This window comes from Phaenicophaeus curvirostris, chromosome 1 (genome assembly GCF_032191515.1).
Source record: "Phaenicophaeus curvirostris isolate KB17595 chromosome 1, BPBGC_Pcur_1.0, whole genome shotgun sequence".
Classification (NCBI taxonomy): Eukaryota; Metazoa; Chordata; class Aves; order Cuculiformes; family Cuculidae; genus Phaenicophaeus; species Phaenicophaeus curvirostris.
Window position 1 is genome coordinate 67,060,420 of NC_091392.1, and position 20,194 is coordinate 67,080,613.

The 20,194-nt window shown below is 40.9% G+C and overlaps 1 protein-coding gene and 1 long non-coding RNA gene across 8 annotated transcripts in view; both read right to left on the reverse strand.

The window, feature by feature from the left end:
• Positions 1-20,194, reverse strand: part of MICAL3 (microtubule associated monooxygenase, calponin and LIM domain containing 3) — a 571,168-nt gene that overhangs the window by 529,830 nt on the left and 21,144 nt on the right. Inside the window, exon 1 of one of the 7 annotated variants that reach the window (XM_069861239.1) lies at positions 19,697-19,890. The exons of the other annotated variants lie outside the window; for them this stretch is intronic. The gene's annotated coding sequence lies outside the window, so the exon portion shown is untranslated. Of the gene's footprint in view, positions 1-19,696; positions 19,891-20,194 lie in introns of those variants that run through there. 7 annotated transcript variants of the gene reach the window in all.
• Positions 455-4,140, reverse strand: LOC138716674 (uncharacterized). Its single transcript, XR_011336708.1, has 3 exons — positions 4,052-4,140; positions 2,182-2,343; positions 455-1,239 (listed from the first exon to the last, which is right to left on the reverse strand). It is a non-coding gene; the product is annotated as an uncharacterized lncRNA (long non-coding RNA).

A 20,194-nucleotide genomic window follows, 5' to 3' on the forward strand; every position in this document is an offset into this window, starting at 1 on the left:
AAGGTAACCACCAGGGTTTTTCTTGATTTGAGGCTTGAATCTGCCAGAAACAGAATAAGCAGGAAAAGCCACAGCTGGTTGGGGTTTTTTTCTTTGTTTTTTTTGATCCTGCAGTGAAGTGGAAACTATCCTAGAAAGAAAAGCAGTTCTTTTCAGTACTACTTCTCCATTTCAGATTCCCAAGAAGAGCAGTTGCTAGGACTAGGACAGAGAAACCTTCCAAAATCAGCTGCCAGTTTAAGGACACTCTTGGACTATTCTGGTCACCAATAATTGCACTGGAGTGGCACTAGAGATTCCAGGGGGAAAGGTCTGCTATATATCATCAGCAAATGAGCTGTGCTGAAGTCTGCAAATGTATCTCAGTAGAATCAAGCGTCATGTTTTCCTTACATTTATAGTACTGCAAGAACAGAACAAGGAATACAGTTCAGTAAACATTTATTAATGTCTTGATACATTTTCATTCTAAATTTCAATATGTGCTCAGATCACTTAAGCGTACATTTCTTAAAACGGAACATTTAAATTTTAATCTCAGTGAGACATGATGAGAAAATTCAGCACCTGTATGCAAAACAGAAGTGCTAACAGACATTTCTGCCTTCAAAAAATGCCAGAGACAACATGGTTGCTCATCAAAATCATTTCCTGAATTTCAAAACTTTCTCTTCCAGTCCTGTGGTTTCACTGAGTTTATTAAATCACATCACTGTGTATTATTAAGTACTTAATGATACTGCAGAAAGGAACAACAACAATTCTGTGGTCAGAAACCTAGCCACACAACCTTCCTCTGCTAATGCACAGCTAGAGGCAGTAACAAACAGCAGAAGATGCGACCAGGATCTCCACAAACACCAATCCATGCTTTGCTTAAATCTATTTATCTAGGATAACTATTTAACTGTAAGGTATTTATTTCCCTTGCCCTCCAGTTTCAGAAGTAAGAATGAGACCATGCTGCTACTACCCTACCCTAACCAAAGAAACAATAACAGCCTCTTCGAGTCAGGTCAAGGATCTGATCCGACTCCCGACATGGCTGCAAAAAGATCACAAGAGAAATGGAAGAGGAAGAGAAACACAAGGCTTGTGGTGAGATGGGACCCATCCCTTAGGCAACAGGAGGATCTTAAGTTGTTTTATGCAAACCATGAAGAGGCATCCTATAGACATTCTTACACCTTAGGGAAGAGGTTGTTTTAATAATCTTCCTCATTTTTCAGTCTGTGAAAGCTGAAAAAAAAAAAAAACAAACCAAAAACCCAGAATTAAAAATCAACAAGGTCTTGGCAGAGGAAAATATTTATGTCAGTATTTTAAAAAATTGTGCCGTTCCAATCACATCAGTATGACAACATGTCTGGAAAATGCTCTGGGTTGGTTTTTTTTTAGTCACAGTACCACTCAGTTTAACTAAAAGTTGCATAAGCAAAGAAAAGAACACCCAGCCTACTTGCTGCCAAAAAAAGAATATAATTATTTGTCTAGATTTTCCCACTGAGTTTAGGCCCTTTGGATACTTTAAGGAAACGCCTCTTTAAAATTCAGACACATTTAGTCTTGCTCAGGCCTTTAAGAAAGGTTCCAAGTGCTATTTTAATATCCCCATATTTAACTTCAGTTTTAAAAACCTGTAGATTTATCATCGCCTTTTCTTGTGCTCACAGTAGCTGCACACTAAGCAGAATTTCCTTCCAGGATCTTAATTAGACTTCTTAGGGCTACAGCTAACTGGAGGAACATCAATTCAGGCAATCCAAAGGGCTACCATGAGGAACTATGACAGAGCAGTAAAAGAAAGCTCATACAGACACCAGAAGTGTCGTGGAACACAGTCAAACTGAGTGTTTGGTCCTTCAGCAACTTGGCACACTCAAGGGAAGTTGTGGAAGTCTGTTCTTCAAATCATTCAAAATTAGATTATGCAAAAAGTAACAGGAGAATAAGCTCTAGCTGTTCAGATTCCATTTCCTACCATTTTGCAAGAAAATCAGACAAACATCCCCAGTTTTATTTTATGCAAGGGCAATAGGCTTGGGGGATAGAAATTACCATAACATTTAATGCTTAAGGGCTTACAGAGAACATTTGAACTGCAATATTGTCCACACTGTTCATTAATATTCTCAGAGCTCTACTATAGATTGGGTGTGTGGCAAAACATATTTGTCATACCTGGTTCACACGTCAGCACGAACACCTGATACTTCCCTTGAATGTCAAATCATTCTGCCTCAAGCTCTCTTACACAGAGCTACAGAGCGTAACAGAAGACAATCTTCTTTCTCCTGTTCCTTTGAGAATCTTGACACAGACAACACACAGGATCTGTGCCAACTGATGGACATGTTTTCATGCAGGATTTTGAGAAGGAGAGATAGAGGTAAGCACAGAAAATAAAGAGCAAGCATACAAAGAAAGCATACTTTCACTGACTATGTCTGGTGGCATACATTATTACACCGGGTAAAGAGTTCTTGAATGAATACAATTGCTTTTCTAGGTTATAAGCAGATACTAGACTTCTGACTGTCATCTTACTGCAAGAGTTTGCATCACCACCACCCTCTGATACCAAAACAACAGACTTTAAACTTAAAAATCGAAGTGCGTACTGTCAGACAAAATTAATCATAAAGGTGTCCCCCTACCACGCATTCAAAAGTCAGAAGATACTGAAATCAAGGCTGTATCATACTACACATTATGATATGGTCTAGTTGCACTACTACATAAAAACAGGTCTCCTACCTCTGCTAACGCATCACTCAAAACCAGGAGCCACTATTCAATATAGTTGTGGCAACAACCAGCAACGTCCACACAATCACCACAAGTTTACCGTAGACACAGTTCAGGAGTTTTTAAAATTCTATTTCAAGCCATCTTCTAGCAGCCAAGTGCAGCAGTACATGAAAAAAGGTGTCCACACCTGCCACTAAATCCCAGGTGCTGTCAAGCATAATACATCTCACCTTAAGTCTATGAGACACAGCCACTATCAGTACTCAAACATAACCACTGACACGCATACTTTTTTTGTTGCTGTCCTCCACATCTCTCCTATTTTTAAGTATCCACGATTTTACTTTGTGACACAGGTTTCAGAACAGCCTTTTGACAGGAACAGGATGTTCAGGTGCCCATTCAGAAGTCTCCGAGAAGTTTCCCACAGGATCAACCAGGTAAAATCTACATCCTCCCAAGAGGAATGCATTTATTCTAAGTGAATAATTAATTTGGCTGTTCACAGGTAAAGCTAACAATTTAATAAGAATGGCTAAGGAAAGGTTACAGTAGTTGTTAAGATTCTCAGTGTAATCATTTGTATTTAATATTAGTCACACAGTACTTAAAGAGCAAATCAGAACTACGTATCTTTGTAAATTAATTGTAGATATCACACCATAATCTTCAGTCAGACCAGAAGACAGAAAAGGAATTTAAACTGGTGAAAGCCAAAACACCTTTTCTAACTAAACTTTAAACCTATAGCTAGAATCATAAAACAGTTTTCAACAAAACTGGTTGTTTTAACCAAGCAAGTGTACAGGCTTACTTGGAAAAACAAACAAACACACACCCGAAATTACCTCTTCTCAAGCATTTTTCTCCTATTATTGCTCTCATTTACTCTAAGACTTCTGCACAATTTTCAATTGATGAGTAAGTCTGAAGTGTTTCTTCAGCATCCACCTTCAACACTCAGAAAAACAGGTACAGGACCAGTGTAAGGGGAGCTTTTATAGGACCTTCCCATGGCAGGTTTTCACTAACATTAAATTATAATTAATAAAACTTCCAAAAGATCAAGCTTGAGGCTCTAGCTCATGGTCTACTTTAAGCGTGATCATCTGATTCTCTGAGAATTCAGAGCAATGCTTCACAAGCTTATATACTTACTCATACTAGGGAGTTTCTCTCAACAAAAATGTTGAGCTACTGATATAGCTCCAAAAGGTAAAAAAAAAAAAAAGAAAAAAGAAAAAAAAAATCTTATTTCCGTAAATTACTTTTGTTACTTTTATTCAGCTTGAAAACCTACCCAATTTACCATCTTCAGACAGCAAGCTGATCAAAGAGCACAGCTCCAGAGCATGTCTACTCTCCTGGAGTATGTTTTGTTCAGGCAAGTGTAAACCATCTGTGATGTTCCGTCTTTCATGGGGTGAAGTTGTACCACAAAGCAGCTAAAGATAGCACAATGATTATATGTTTGCAAGGAAGCAGCTAATTAAGTTTTGCCTAAACAGGCAGAAAGCAACAACAACTTGAACAACTACAATTTCTACAATAGATTTTCATCTTTTTTTCCAGAGTCAAAATAAATGGTCCTGCAGATCCTCTGGAGAGTTATAACCCAGCTGGACAACCGAGGTTAGAACTTATTTTTTCATACCACCAGGGATTTTCACGTGGTAGGATTAAATCCAAGTTACATGGCTAATAAGTGCACCCAACATCTAGAAGAGAGAAGTTTTAGAGTAACAGGAAGATAAGTTCAGTTGTGAACTGTGGCCAGGAAAGCACATACTGTCCTTGCTATACAGTCCATTTACTCGTTGTCAAAGCAGCAAGATGACAGATTACTAAAAAAATGCTGGACAAGATAAAGCAACAACTAAACTCAATTAGCGTCACTTGGTTTGTATTCAGCCTCAAGACTCTATGTATTCCCAGTCCCTGTTTAATCCCCACTTTTTGCCAGTTTACTACCATTTTAAGGGAAAGCTACTGCAGCTTACACAAAGCTTTCATTACTAGGAGGTCTATTTGACTGCAACAAAACTTTGTTTCCAAGCACTTCTTGAATTCTCCACTGAGGCTGCCATCACTTACGTGGTGCAGCAAAGGAAGCTGCTTCAGCATTTTTGCTCCCTTACTTCACTATACATATTCACTACATATATATATATACACACACATACACATATATTCCTTTAGAACAAGAGCACATATCCTGCTGGCTAACCTCCTGCTTTTCAATTTTCCACTCCAGGGAAATCAATGAGTTTCAATTATGCACACCTACGTCACCACCTACCAATGAAGACTGGACAGAGAGTTCAATTCATCCACTAAATTATGTGCTCTTTGGCAGATAATGAAAGATGTGTAGGTATAAAGCAGGAATCTATCATCTGTGATTTTAAAGGGTAAGGGCAGATCAAGCGAAACACCATGCAAGCATGGAAGCGAGCTACAAGTCTCTCAGATGAGGTTCTTAGAGCATATACACACATTTTGGTGAAAACTGAATATAATGTTTTTTGTCCCCGTCACACACAGAGGGGAGGAGGGAAGGGACTGAACAGCATGCAAAACCCTGGTGATGTGGCAGCGGTTTTCTCTCCTGTCGCTAGAGTAAAAGATGTCATGTCAGGACCATATGTTTCAGAGCATACACTGATTTCAGTCAAAGAAAGTATCTAGATCTGTCAAACTTTTAAAAAGGATTTCCAACCACAATATGGCAAGATTAGGGTAGCAAGGGAGAAGAGGAAAAAGCAAATTTGTTTTGAGACCTATTTTGAGTTAACATCTCCAGGCAGAACAGCCTTTAGCATTGCTATCTTCAGAAGCTTCAGGGCCAGTTACTTTGAATTGTTGTTTCCCTAAGCAATAACTAGGTTTGCATGAATAGAGCTGCTTGGCTTGGCTTAGACTGTGCATGCGGGGTGGGGGTAGGAAAAAAAAAATTTTAAAAAAAAATTAAAAAAATAAATGAGATGAGTGGACTGGAGAAGATAACGAGAAAATTACAGCACAAGTACTGTTCACAAATGCTGCACCACACTAAGACAATCTCCTTATCTGCTCAGAGAAATTATTAAATTAAACCCCAAACAATAGCAACAGAGGTGAAGAAAAGCATGTTATCACCTTCACCCTTCACTCTGAGGGCAGGCAGAAGGGCAAGGACATTACATGGAAAGCTCCTAAGAGGACAGAGGAAGTCCTTAGTTTTCCCCAGACATTACACGCTTGGCTACTGAGTCCAACAAAGGAAAAGTCAGCCTTAATCTTACCACAGCAGAACAGCGTCTCTGATGAACAGTATATACCAGTGAAAGCTAAGCAGGACTCTGAAAACTACTGGAACCAAAAAAGTGGCAATGAGATACAGAGAAAAAGGTGACTGGAAAAGGAACTCAACGACTGTCTATTCCAACCATGAAAGCACAGCTCTACTCATGCCTAGCCTACCCAGCAACATTATCATTATGGGTTTCTATTTTTATCTGAACAGTGAAAATGTAGATGTAGTTAGAAGCTTCTCACTGCCTTACTGACTAGTTTTTCCCATTTGAAGTTCAAGAAGGAATGTATAAATACTCCATTTATCAGCTGTACAAGCATGAGTGCTCAATGCCTTTACTCCCTGTATGCCTACTTCATTTCTTTGGATTATCATTGACACCTGCTTAATTCTTTGACTCTAAGGTTATTTGCAAGTACCATGTATGGTAGTTTTGCAGAAACTCATGCCCTAAGAGCCTGACAGACTGCCAGCTCACTTCATTAAGAAACCTCTCGTGGTAACAGCTTTCTTCCACCGCTGACCAAGGCTGTGTTTGAACTGATGACCCTAAACTGAAACGCTCACACGTCAACTATCAGCTATGCCAAGTCAGCCTGTGACCCGTGAATACAGGGAATTCTTAAAATGGAGCCTTCTCTAACTGTTGTAGCCTTTACTCCCCTAGAAAAAACAGACAAGCTAGTAAATAGGCTTTTACAACCATCTTTAAGCCTCAAGAAGAGTCTCTCCTTTCTTCGTCTTGACACGCCTTTCCTCTTCTTGCATATTCAGAATTTTCTATTACCGCAGCACATCTTAGAATATGTTCCCCAATCCCCTTGTTGACTGACAACTTCTCTTTAAGATTTTTACTGCACCCTCTTGCGATTACTTTTATGGTCAAACTCTGGTCTTCAAATAGCTTGTGAAGTGAGGAATGAACAATAAAGGGCAGGAGAAATGAATTTAGCGTAGACCAGACATAAAAATTCTTGCTCTTAGGGTTGGGCAAGTCTTGGAAAGGACTACAAAACTTCTTGTCATCATACCACAGATCACCTGCCAAACAGTAACAAAACAAAAACCTAGAAAGACCATGAAAAGACCACTTCCAGTCCCAGTTATCATCCTGAAATGCAAAGGAGCAGGCAACACCACATAGCAGACAGCCTCCACCCTTGCTCCAACACCACAACCTGCCAACCAACCATTTATCACGACTCCACAGTCAGGTGAACTGGAAAGTGCTTCTCTTTAGCCTCTTGCCAGCTGTCTCAGCTCAGTTAATACCAGAACTCCAGCTTGTTACAGGGAGAACTTATGACAAGCTTCATTACACTGAGAACGTGATTGAAAAGGTACCACTTGAACACCTCGTCAACTTAATACTTCAGTAAGTCTAAAGCAGCCGAATATTACAAGGCCAATGGCAACTGCCTTCATTAGCCTTTTAAAAATTTTCCATAGAAGCATCTCTGCGATTTCTTCATCACTGTCTTCAACCACTGAGATACACAGCTGCCAAAAAAAACCCCGCCCAAGATTCCAAGTTTCTGCCAGCACAACAGCAAGAGGACCTAGGTATCACATAGTTTATGCACTCATTTGTTCCCCAGGCTCAGCTTTTTGCCACAGTATTTGATCACATGCTGAGCTCTACAAAAATGCATATGGTAAAGGCAGCCCTTTCCGCCTGGGACTGCCAAGCAACAGGACAGCGTTCCCAGAGGTTACCACAGCAAAAGCGCTCTCTCCTGCTGGTGCACCTCAGACGCATTGAGGTGGTGAGCTTTGAATGATACAAAAAGCAGAATTTACAGTTAGCTTCATTCTTCTGTATGGAGGCTCTCAAGACGAATCATATGGCACAGCAGCTTTTAAACTGCTCTGATGAGAGCTCCCTCCAAGCAGTGTTCACACGTGGACCTGCTCTCTCCAAAGCTGCTGTGCTACAAACCTCGAACACACTGTCTCCAGAGTTGATGTGTTGCTAACCTTGACAGAACAAAACAAAATGAGGTAAATAAGCAAGTCTTTCAAGTCTAAATCCCGAAGCCATTTAGACACTGGAAACAAAACTGTTTGATCAGTGTACAGTAACAAGCAGTCAGAAATGGCTTAGTCCTGAACAGATTCTGAAGGGAGGAGGGAACTTGCAGCGCAAAGAGATTTGTTTTACTCCTGCTTCCTCAAGGATCTAAAGATGACTAGCACATGAGCACCCATGAGGATACTCATGAGGAGACATCCATTTGTAGTACCTTACATGCCCTTTGGCGTGATTCTTGACCCAGGAAAAAACAAACCAAAATGCCCTAAAGGGACAGGGGAGAAACTATATTAATATTTATGCTTTTTAAGAAGAATATCTTTGTGCTGAAATATGTAACATGTAAACAGCTTACTGAGGGTCAGATTTTAAATATTCCATCATTCAGCCAAATTTTCTTGTTTCTAAACTATTACATGAATAACAATCTTACAGAAACCTGTCAACCTCCTGCTGAAAATAAGCAAAATATCAGTCCTTGAAATCACACACAAGCAGTAAGTATTTTTAGACTGAAGGATACCAAGTGAAGGTTATGAGGAGAACAATGTATGTATGAATTGCACGTTACATTTATTTATTTATTTGTTTTAACTAAGTCAGGGCTCAGAACAAGGACTTTGCTTGACTACTGGCATTCCCTGAACTAGGCAAGAAAGGAGAAGCCAGATCTACAGCCACTTCCTAGATCAGTTTGAACCCAACTTCAACTGAGAAGGAAAAAAAGCCAATGATCAGTGGACTTACCCAAGCGCTTCTTGAGGGTGAGATCTGTTGGTGTGCAGCTGCCATGTGCCTGGCTCTGTGTGATGCTATAAAAAGGCTTCTTTGGAGAGCACAGCTACCCCTTCCAGTTCGTCATGAACCAGTGCAACTCCCAGACATTTCTGTCATTCAGGAAGCACCACAAGCAGTTAGAAACAACTCAGTGAATATCCAGCAAACCTGTTGTTCTTCCACACAGCATTCACACTGTGCCCTAAACTTGAAGGAGACTTGAAGGAGTAGTGCTCCTGAATCCAGAAGGAAGGCTTAAGTACTAAATGAAAATGTGACTAAGAGTGCTTTTAAGATGCTATTTCACCTGATAAAGTGGTAGGAATAACACTGATAACAGATTAATAGAAGGATGAAGCCCCAGCTTATCTTAACAGCCTAACTGGAAAAGCGTAAAATAGCATAGTCTCCTCTTCCATATTTCTACCTGCTTTAATACAAGGGATGATGGGGAGGCAGTAACTCAGACTCTTCCTATACTTAAGCACAGAACTCATGAAAGAGCCCCCCTTCAGGGCCACAAACCAACTAACTGAAGTCTTTAAAGACATGTTAGCTAAGAGGCAGGAGTTAAAAGCAAGAGCTTAAAGCTCTCTCCACCTTTGACCTGAAAGCAATTCTGGAACCCCAGTGACCAGGAAGTGATTCAGGACCTTTAAGCTTGATGTACAAGACAGGGCTTGAACTATCTCATCTCTAGTAAACCACAGTGGAACTGTGGTTTCTCTCTCCCTTCCTCTCTCCCCAGCAAGCCCTCTCTGCCCCCTGAACTGTGGGGAGAATGGGACTGTCAGTTCACTGGCAGTAATTGGCAGGATACCATACCATCCCAACAACCATCAAAGGATACAGTGTTGAGATGGAACAGGCTGCGTGTCTGAATATACCCCCAGAGAGAGTTACAAGAAAACAGATCATCCTACTCTGTAGAAAGCTCCTCCTATTTTTTACACTATAAAAATCCTACCAGGAAGTCCAGCATCCTCTCTACCTAGATGGATTAATTTCTTTCCACTAGGTACTACTAGCAATACATTTCACTAAGTGACTCCTAAAAAAGCAGTGTTTCCCCAGAGAGTGGAGTGGGACAAGAATATGCAGCTACAAGAGGGCAGGAAGACTAGTCCCTGATCTTCTGCAGAAGACCTATTCAATGTCTAGTTTGCAATGACAGGAAAGTTTTCAATCCTGTCTTCCTTAGCCCTTCTATGAAATCCTACAAGAAATACGCTTTGCCATGAAAAGGCAGCTGCTCTTGCTGGAACGGTGCCCAATTCTAGAGAGGCTACCCAAGAGGCTGGGAGCATACCTAGAAGGAGTGCAGAACATCACAACCTCACCATTTAAGATGACATCAATATATCTGATTTGTATGAGAACTGGTTCCACCCACACAACCATCCACATAGTCAGAAACCTTCTTCGCTCCAAGAACAACTAAGTCATAATCAAGGACATTTACCATTAATCCCAAATGAAAAAACACTCTCAGCCAAGTTCTCATGTTCTGCATACTGCTCACCTGCCTCAGTCCACACCATCAACCTTCCTTTCGTTTCCCTACAGATGCCAATGCAGACCACCTCCCTAGGCATTTAAATTCACTCAAACAGTGAAATGGTGCCTTACTCAAGGGAAGAGTACACGTGCATAAACATGTTCCACGCACAGAGAACTCTCCTCAGCCCGTCTGTAGCACTTCACACACAGGGGCACAAAGATCTGGCTTTTCAAGAGCACTATCAGTCCTGTAACAAAATCCAGAGCAAGCTGACAGCAGCTGGTGATAGAGCCAAGACCTCTCCTAAAAACACCAACTCCACAGTTATCTTCCTCGCACAGAGCGCTTTGCACTCCTCCAAACATGGAGCTTTCTTAACATGAGAGGAAAAGGGCAAAGAAAGCAAGATGCAAAGCAGCTGTTCTGGTTTATGGGCTGCGGCCCAGTAAAGCAGATAGCCCTGGCACATACCATAACACCACAAACATTAGAGCATTCCTTGGGAACAGAATCAGAAAAGGGTTGTTGCTTGCACAGTCAGCGAGATGCTGCATTTCCACACTTCACCGTGAACAACAAAAAGTGTCTGTGCCCTTCCCATTAAGGGGGACAGCTGCACAGAATTAGGTACATGGGATTTTTTTGCAGGATTAACTTACTCTGTCCCTGTCACATTCAAAAGAATGCTTTTAATTCATACTGAGAGTTATTTCTCTTCTTTCTCTTATTTGTAATAAGGCTTGTAAACAAGCTCTATTTAGACAGGATTTATGTCACACACTATTGCTGAAAGTAATACTTAAAGCCAGCCTTTTTACAAAAGGAGACTAGAATAGGGCATCTCTGTCAGAACTGAGCTAACTTCAACAGGCGTGTCTTTAGCCAAGGGGCACAGTAACCTCACCTAGTCCAATGTGACCACTTGGTGCCTCTGGTTCTATTTCACAGAACCAAACAGCACTGCAAGATTAAGAGCTCTGCCCAGCTGTAAAGTCTGAAAGTCATAAGCAGAAGAGAACATAATGTTTCTGCAAATCAGACTGCAACTACAGTGCGCAAGAAGCAGCTTTAGAGAAGCTCTCAGAACTGGCATGCATGCCCTAATACCTATTAAATTTCTTCAAATACAGTGTTCTCTTGTTCTAGTAATACTTATAGATGTCTCTTTAGCACAGAGAAAAACAGCTATGCAACAGAAAAGCTGAACATGACACATTGTCAAACTGACAAAAATAAAACTGAAAACTCAGTTTAATTTCATGCTTGCTCTGTTAGTGTGGCATACACTTTGTTGAAACCTGTAAGCAGTAGAGCATTGTCAAGGAAACAAGATACTCAAGATAACCGCATTTTTAAAGTGTGCCAAAATGAATCTCCACTGCTTAACCATAACACAAATAGTGAGCATAAGCCTGGAAACGAGTAAAATCATTGAAGTTCAAAATGCAACTTTTCCTGCATATACCCAAACACATGAAAAACAATTCAGAAGTCTTACTAATGCAAACTCCAAGTATTGGACAGTGCTGCTCTAGACTCTACCCAACAACAGTAGGAAACTGAAGTAGCTTGGGTTTATTCAGTCAAAACACACAAAATACCATCACCAAGCATCCTCCAAGCAGCCTCTCTGCCACAGAGAGGCAGAAGACATTTTCAGCTGTGATGATAAAACTTCCTATGCCAAAGCTGTTTCACTGAGGATTAAGTGCAACCCTCTCCTCTCATATCCCAGGTCTGAGCTTCCACTTCCCCTCAGTCATAGAGCCGGCACTTACAGGAAAAGCACAAAGCAAATGATTCCCTTTCTCCCAGATAACCATTCCACAGAAAGGAAACTGTCTAGCACTTAAATGATTATGGCGAGACTTTTTCTTCCCATCATTAGGAATTCTCTCTGAATTTTGAAGTCTGACATTTCACTGGGTTCAGAGCCTTGGGTTTCTCACCATGAATCCATGGACTCTCCAGAACTCACGGCTCATTGTGGAGAGCAGAAAGAGAGTAGAACCACGAAGTTGACATCTGTATGAATCTCATGAGGTTCAACAAGGCCAAGTGCAAGGTCCTACACCTGGATTGGGGGAATCTGCAGTCTCAATACAGAATGGGGGATCATGTGATCGAGAGCTGCCCTGAGGGGAAGGACTTGGGGGTGATGGTTGATGAGAAGCTCAACAGCAATGTGCTGTCACAGCCCAGAAGGCCAACCATATCCTGGGCTGCATCAAAAGAAGTGTGGCCAGCAGGTCGAGGGAGGGCATTCTGCCCCTCTATTCCTTCCTAGTGAGACCCCACTTGGAGTATGGTGTCCAGAGAAGGGCTACAAAGATGATCAAAGGGCTGGAGCACCTCCCATATGAGGACAGGCTGAGAGAGTTGGCGTTGTTCAGCCTGGAGAAGAGAAGGCTCCAAGGAGACCTTATGGTGGCCTTCCAGTATGTGAAGGGGCTATGAGAAAGCTGAGGAGGGACTTTTTACAGAGGCTTGGAGCGATAGGTCTAGGGGGAATGGCTATAAATTGGAAAGAGGAAGATTTAGACTAGACATAAGGAGGAAATTCTTCACAATGAGAGTGGTGAGACAGTGGCACAGGTTGCCCGGGGAAGCTGTGGATGTTCCATCCCTGGAATTGTTCAAGGCCAGGTTGGATGTGGCCTTGGGCAGCCTGGTCTGGTGGGAGGTGTCCCTGCCCTTGTCACAGGGGTTGGAATTAGATGACCTTTAAGGTTCCTTCCAACACAAACCATTCTGCCTGGCATCCCAAATCTAGATCTTCAGTGGATCATCTGAATGCAGGTTTGTGAGGAAGGTCACTTGGAAAGATACAACTATCAATATAGTAAAATGAAACTGATCCTCCAGAGGAATAGGGAAGGTACCTTTTGCCCACATATTCTGGTTGCAGCACTTCCTGGGCATCTATAACATTACTGTGTCAGAAAGCACTAGGGACTGTAACAGCTAAGGAAGACCGTATCGAATAGACAGCAGATTCTTGTTGCTACTACACAGAGCAAGAGAAAATTGGCAAAGTTGCCTATTACTTGTCCTTAACTAGACATCCAGAGTGCATATGGAGGCTAAAGACACACCTCAATCACAGTACAAACATCTCCTAGGCATCCAGTCAAGACACACAGCTGCAGCTTAGATTTGCGGCCTCTCTCCTAACTGCCGAGAAAGGAGGGGATTTCTGTCTTCCAAACAGAACTTACAAAAAAACCCCACAAAAACCAAAACACCAAAAACCTCACACCACGTTTATAGCAGCCAGTGCACATAATTTTATTAGTATTACTTTTTTACCACTGCCACTTACAAACAAAACAGTCCAAGCTATGCCTTTTTATCCAGCAAGTCAGCCATTAAAAAAACCCTACTCAGAATCCATTTGTGAAATGTATCTCAGATCAGACTCTGAAAGAATCAGCCAGATCAGGAAAAGAAGCAAGTCATTTGTTAATTTAAGTATTTTTTAAGAAAGTCAGAACTGAGACAAAGAAATTTACCATATACATTATCCTTAGCTGGCAAACTGCACAATTTTGTATTAGTCCCTTATACTCCTAAGCAAAACAAGAAAACATAGCAGTCAGCCTAGGGGTTGTTTCAAATCTGTATCATCACCAGCCAATACTGGTCTGTGAACCATTCATGGATTATCCTTCTAGAAAACCAGAAGCTAGTGCTTCTATATATATATATATATAAGAACCACTCCCTCTCAATCCCACATGTTAAAAACAGTTGTAAAATCTGGAGTCTTCCACAAATACAAAGAAAATACAAATCAGGTGTACTAAAGTAAATAAGTAGGTATTAAAAGACAGAAGCCACACAAAATTCTTCTGCCTACTTTCCCTTCTGAGGGCAGTAGTGACATCTTCTTTTATTTCTTTCTTATTACTCTGATGTTTCATCCCTACTAACATGGCAAGCAGGAACAGGAAGCATTCTCCAAGTTTCTGTATGTTAGCCCTTGCAAACTGAGCTCCCTCTTTTCTATTGGTTAACTTGAAGGTCTCCAAGATGCTACCTAACAGCTTGTGGAAGTCATTTCCATAAATTAATCTGCAAGCAAATAACTTAGTGTGAGCAAAGAAAGAAAGAAAAGAAAAAAAAAAAGGCACACAGGAACAAACAGGGAAGAAAGCATCTGCAGTCATACTGGGCGATATTAAAAAGTATACCCAAGGGCATAATGATTTAAAGGGAGGAAATCCACCCATTGGGAAACTTTATAAGTAAATGCAGTACATGCTGTCTCATACCAGAGGCAGAATACTGCATATTGCAATATGAAGGTCAGGATCACTCACTGCCTTGCAAAATGGGTGAGCACGTGAATACTGATCCTCAAATACCAACTCCAATTCAGTTAAAGTCTGAAATTCCTATTATTGGACTGCCTATTCATTCACTAGTTTCCACTGTATGAAACTGCTCAAGTATTGATCTTTTGTGCCTCTGGGGATTTTTTTCATCTGTTGTAATAAAACACATTAAGAAACCAGCAGGTATGACTGCTGCTAGAACTAGTATTGCACCAAAATCCACTATACTGCATATTTCACCTTAGAAGACCAGCAAATTTATATGGAGTTCAGGCACTAATTATTCATATAGCTAACATATTTTTTTTAAAAAAAAGCAGTAGTCAGGAGTTTTGAAGGTTGCCCAGGGAAGTTGTGGCTGCCCCATCCCTAGACGTGTTCAACACCAGGTTGGATGGGGCTTTAAGCAACCTGATCGAGTGGGAAGTATCCCTGCCCAAGGCAGAGGGGTTGGAGCTGGATGATCCTTAAGGTCCCTTCCAATCCAAACCATTCTATGATTCTATGAATATAGTCCATACTCGGCACTCAAGATCTGTGAGCATGACATTGACAATACCACTAAAAAGAGTGACTGACAACAGTAATCTTGCTTCCTTGGTTTTCTGAAACAGAGGAACTGATGACAAAATTAGAAAAGAAGCTATCTAATTAGTAACTCAGGGATGGCCTGAGGAATGGAAGGCTTCAGAGGTAGAATTGGAAGTATAACCAATAGGAACTTTCAGGCAAAAATGACAACAGACACTGAAACAAGAGCTAAAAAAAAGATACTGTGAATGTTGAAAGCAAACCAGGCTGCCTCCACTAAGTCAGTCCACTGAAAGGCCAAACACCTTTAAAAAAAACAAGACTACCACAAAAGAGAATAAGAGGACAGAAGATGGTATTGCTATTTCTCAAATTATCAAGACTCCGTAGCAAAATAATAGAATTTACCCGAGTCTGTGTTCCCTCCTGTGAATCAACAGTCTTTCAACATTTAAATCAGAAAGGCAGCTGCATCAATAGAATTATTTCAGAACCAAATACTGAGGCTTAGCTATAACATAATTTTGCTAAAGGAACAGAAGTGGTTCATGAGGACCATCAGCTATAACAGAAATTTCAGAAACACTACAGGTAACAAAGGGGCTTCAGTAACACTGTAGGTGTGCAAATAAAGAACTACTAATTTTGGAAGCATTCTTGTAACTAAATCCCAACTTCTAGCAGACCAGATTTTGTAATGTAACTGTGAATCACCAATCCTGGAAAAAAGCAAGAAGAGGGGGAGGGGGCACCTTTGTCACAGAACAGGCTCAATGCATACATCCCTGAAAGTAACTCCAAACATGCAGCCCAATGAAGCTGGTAACTTCAACACCAGCCACCTAAACTCTAAATTGCAGAGTATACTAGAAAAGGCTGTCAAGGTTCACACTAACACCATGCACTTTCCCATCTATACCATTACTAAGCTTGCCTACTTGGGAATGTAAACAGTGGTTCCCATTCAAAAAGTCAAAGACAGGAAATAAAAGTTTTATATTAAAATTTTCAGCAAGTGCTAGTTGTGCTTAAAAAGCCCCTAGGGTTTCATGACTCTTTTGGAAAGGGAAGGTAAAAGTTCTTTTATTTTGCTTTTTAATACTGCTTTGCAAATATGTGTTTGTACACACTATGTGTGCCAAGCAGCACTGTTATAAGTTATCACAATTTTCCCAGGCCGGCATCTATTCACACCCACACTGCTATCTTGCAAATCCATACACACATGCATATGTAAAAACATATGTAGAGCTTCATTACTATATGTATAAATATTCATTAGTTGCTATTCATGTCCACAAACACGTATATCACATCTGCAAGATAATAAAAGATTTCCTCATAATGTACTGATCCCAGGAACAGGAAGAGACCTAGATTCTTATTCTAGCTGTGCCTAAGCTTATGAAGGTCAACTACAATACAATAACACAGCATTTCATTTATCTGCCTTCAAAAATAGAGGGGACATGGACTTTTATCCCCTTTGTAAAGTGCCGAAACAGCTAGGGATGAAAGAACTTCAGTGCAACATTAGATCAATAGTATTTTCACCTATTTAAAAGGTAATGCTACTCACCTAGATAAGAACAGGCTACAGACAGAAATCCTGCAGTGCTGCAAATACCTATCTAAACTAGAGAGCAAAGTACAGGAGAAAGACAGAATCAGCTGTCAATATCATTCTCTTGCATACCCCACCCCGGTTCATATGCAAGTTCTGTGAAACAGGAAAGACTGCTGGGTCCTTCCTTTCCAATTTTTACTTCCTTTCAATTTCTCTTTTAGGCCCTGTAAAGGTGATTTACGTTCAGACCCATCAAGGTAGACCTCATATATTTCATTAGCATTTATTTTAAGACTACACCTGGTTTATGCTCCTCTTTCATAGAGCAGGCAGGGCATTTTATTTCAAGTCTCTCTGCAGAGAGGTAAGAAATTCCAGCTCTCGAAGTAGCTGTTCATTTATAAGCAGACAAATCACCTCCTCTCATTCACCAAGTACACTGAGGGCTTAAGCCAATTCCACCCAACCACCTCACAAACGAGTTCTGATATACAGTCCTGCCTCTATGGATCTTTATATGAAAGCACCATCCTGAGGCCACACCACCATAAAAGTTGCCATTCTGAATCAGTGCAAAGCTCTTTGAAAGAATCATAAAAGAGGTGCTACCTGGCTAGAAATATCAGTGTAACCCAAATGGTATCAATCTCAAAACTAGCTACTAAAAAGGAAAGAAAAAAACCTTTTAATGCTCCAAGCATTTTGCAAAGAGCTGGTTCTAACTGCCAAATAAAAGGAAAATGCAGTCAGTTCTTCAGTTATTAAAAGAGTTGAGTTTTTCACACAGTTATTACGAATGAGCAATCAGAACTCATTTTGCTACTACAAATATGTGACATCATGTACAGGAAGAGGTGGTTATTCTTTACAAAACTAGTTGATATAGACAGAAGTGACCATGTTGACAAGTGCACAAACACACCTGAAGAAGTTAATTCACTGAGCTAACAGGGAAATCAAGACATCAACTAGCAGAACAACTGCCTTCTCTCAGTTCTGCCCCATCTGTCTCTTAGTTGGGGCCCTGAAGACACAGCACATGGTCAGAACACGAGCCTAGTAACTAAAACCCTGCACCAGAAAAATAAGAATAATGGTTCAAGAGAAACAGTGATTTTATGGCATCTCATCTGAGCACTAGCTGTATTTTCTCTCCTTCACTAACTTGCATCCATTGCCTCTGTTTTTCATAGAGGCTATAGCTTTTCAACAGTTCTCTTAACATGTTCCTCCCTTTTCTCCACAGGCATGAAGTACATCCATCCAAATACAAAATCATCAGGCAACGATTTTTCTTTGTCATTGACTCTGCTTCCTCCCATACTCCAAGAAGCACGGGCAGTAGCCCCACCTTCACAACTCTATGATTCATTTTACCACCAAATTATCCCCACCTGACTACCATTACAACAGCTATGGGACACCACAGTAAACCTGACCAGGTTCACTATCTTTTATTCCAACGAGGCTATTTTTAGAGCCAGATCAGTTTTCTGATCAGTCTTCATGTACACCCAGACAGCTGTGCTGTGTGACAAGAGGACACAGCACCCAAGGATAAAAAAAAAAAAACCAACCAAAACCAAAAACCCAAAAAAGCAAAAACCACCAAAACCAGGCAGCTAGAGGTGGGGCACTGCCCGAGACGCTCCAAAGACATCCCTCCTCTGCAACTGTTTCCCTCGTGTATTTAGCTTTAATCATTGCTTCTATTGTTTCTGATCTTAAGAACCTGAGGGCCTTAAAAGCCTGTCTATTTACTGAAAAAGGGTGCACTTCACCGAACAATGTGGCTACAGGAAAGCTGTATCTACAGTGTGTTTAGAGAACAACGAACAGTTGTCTTGATTTAGAATTTTCAGATCTGTAACTTCACTACTATCAATATTTACACCAAGAGGAAAAAGCATAACTCTCATAGCAAGCACTATACTCCTTTTACCCCACTGGCTCTGCAGTAACAGAGCTTAGCTGAGAAAAGTCCTGGTTTTAATAATACCACCATACCAGGGAAAGGAAAATCATTTTTAAGTGAAAAACACAAGTCAAGCAAGAAAGGAATTTTTTTGTTTCTAGAGTTGCCTTTTTATTTAAGAAAACACAATGGAACGCATAAAAATCCCAGCAGAATGAAACAGACAACAGTGCCCTAAGGGAAAGGGAAGGAACACAGAGGCTGCACTCCAACAGCAGGCAAGAATTATTGGACTGTAGATTGCCAAGTGGTGCAGAACCAAAGCCCCTCTTCAGCCCAAAAGCATATATTAATGATTATACATGGGCTGTCTTCTCAATAGTTGTCATGCTACAGTACACCTGCTAAATATCTATTTCATCCTGTCTGTGGGGATTTTAAAAGTCTGTTTAATACCCACAAAGAGAGACCTGGCACATCCTTCAGAAGACTGGGGATAGCAGCATTTACAAGATCACCCACAAAGAGAGATCTGGCACATCTTTCAGGAGCCTGGGATAGCAGCATTTACAAGATCACATACAAAGCTGACAAGTAGCAGCTATTACACTTTCATTGAAAAATCAAAATGGATCTCTGAACACTCCAACTGCTTCCCTCTAACAAAAGGGCCTCCCAGAAAATATTTTTGTAAATACCAGCCACATATGCATTGTTTCAGACATTCAAGGTCACACAACACACAAAATCCTACTTTTTCGTCTAGCTGGTTTCTGTAGATCCTCAGACACAGTATCTTTAAAAGCTTTTTCTTTTTTCATAGCATCATATCCAAGCACCAGCATCAAAGCCTGCTATGTTTTGCAGGCTCCAGCACTAACCAATGCTTCGTAATACATTTATCCAAATTCTCGCTAACAGCGCAGCTATTTCATGGATTTCCCCACCAATCTTGGAACAACGCATGCCATGTACTAGATGCTCACTCACCCAGGAGCTCGTAGCCTGTCACCAAGGGGGGGAAAAAGGCAAGCAACAGCTCTTAATTCTTCTGTGCATGGCTGAACAGCATTCTCCCTCCTCCGTGCTGCATTCTGTATAGCCACTGCAGTGCTCAGATCAAGCAGACTCACAGGAGCAGCTATAAAACAGCCTTGCATCTTCTAAGCTGAACATAGGTGTCCATCCCAGACTGAGGGTGGTTCTTTCACAGTAAACCTATCATCTACAGCTCCCTTAGCCAGAGGGCGGGTCACAGTGACAACCGGCCACTGGAAGGTGATAACTAGGGCAAGAGAGAATAATAAAGCCAGAAAAATCACACGGGGGCATGTCTCTGTGTGTGTGTTGTGTGAGTGTGTAGGAAGGGAAAAAGAATAAGTGGAGCAAATAATGAGTGAAAGAATGGAGTCAGTATGCAAAGAAAATTATTTACTGAACAGACTGTTTGTGCTGCTGACCTCAGTTCATTCCTCTCCCAAGTTTTAA